This window comes from Mustela nigripes, unplaced genomic scaffold (assembly GCF_022355385.1).
Source record: "Mustela nigripes isolate SB6536 unplaced genomic scaffold, MUSNIG.SB6536 HiC_scaffold_148, whole genome shotgun sequence".
NCBI classification, from domain to species: domain Eukaryota; kingdom Metazoa; phylum Chordata; class Mammalia; order Carnivora; family Mustelidae; genus Mustela; species Mustela nigripes.
The window spans coordinates 7,046,431-7,047,930 of record NW_026739562.1 but is presented as its reverse complement, the minus strand read 5'-3'; positions in this window follow the sequence as shown (position 1 = coordinate 7,047,930).

Genomic DNA, 1,500 nt, shown 5'->3' with positions numbered 1-1,500 from the left:
TTGACAGAGAGAAATCACAAATAGATGGAGAGGCAGGCAGAGAGAGAAAGAGAGGGAAGCAGGCTCCCTGCCGAGCAGAGAGCCCGATGCGGGACTCGATCCCAGGACCCTGAGATCATGACCTGAGCCGAAGGCAGTGGCTTAACCCACTGAGCCACCCAGGCGCCCGTGTGGTCATTGTTTTAAGGTAAGAGAAACTCGAGCGTATTTATAGGCTGTTGAGGATGACCCAGGAAAGGCGGAAAAACCGATGATGCGGAGGCAAGGAGGAAGAACTTCTGGAACCGTGTGTTTAGTGGGTGAGAGGGGCTGGGCTCTGAGGCTTGACTCAGGGGTTGGCCTTAAATAGGCTACACAGAGAGAAACTGAGGTCCAGGGAGGTGAGGGGACTTGCCCAAGGACCCGCAGGGACAGAGCAGTCTGATGCCAGGGCCTGGTTCTGTCACCGCCACATGTCCTTGACTTCCCTGCTCAGAGCCGGACCCCAGGGCTAAGGGGGCTTGTCAGGGAGGGTCCACGGGGCTCCCTCAAAGGCAGCGGCCGGGACACCCGCCTCCTTTCTGCTCAGGAGGCTCCCTCCAGCAGCCTCGCGGGACCAGAGGAATCCTGAAATGCCAGGGCTGGTGGTTCCCAAGAGTCCCAGAATCCACGGAGGAAATGGCCAACACTTTGGATTGAGTCTATCCAACAAAACTCAAACCAGGCATTTGAACTGGTGTGATGCAGCCTCGACTGGTCACTGTAGGACACAGACGTGAGGACACACTGCTGTCCCTCCCCACCACCCCAACCCCCCAGGCTTCTGCTTCAAGGAAGGGAGCCCTGGTTCCCAGCCTCGGGTTGGGATTAAGGCCAGCGAGGGCCACAGACACAGTCCGTGACACATAGGTCAGACTGCCCAGCCCCTGAGGGAGGATCTGTCTGTGGCTTTCAGATGTGTTTGTGGAGTTGTGACGTGGCTAGAGCACATGTCCCATGTATGTTCGTGGGTGAGCTCACCTTCGTATTGTCCGCAGACACGTATATGCGTGTGGTATATGAGTCGGCCAGGGACTCCTGAGGGGGACAAGTGGCCACATTCTCTGGCCTGCGGGGGATGATAATTATTTCTCTCCCTGTGGCGTCTCCAGTCAGCTTGGGTTCATCAGATCGCTGCTCAGTTTGATCAGGCGTGATTCCTGGCTGGGCCTTGGGTTCAAGCCAGACCCGCTGGTTTTCTGCTTTTACTTGGACTGGTACCGCTTGGGGCGTGTTCTTCGGAGAGCAGATGGCCGAAGCGCGGGAGACCGAGTTGAATTATGTAAGCACAGAACATTTCCATTGGCCCGAGTGAGTCACGAGGCCATGCCCAACCTCCTGGATCAGGAAAGGATGTTTCCTCTACCAAGAGTCTACAGTTAAGACTTGTGGCAAAAGGTGTGGATATAGCATTCTTTTTTTATTATTATATTATTATAATATATATTTTTTATATTATTATTATTAGTTTTTTATTTTAAT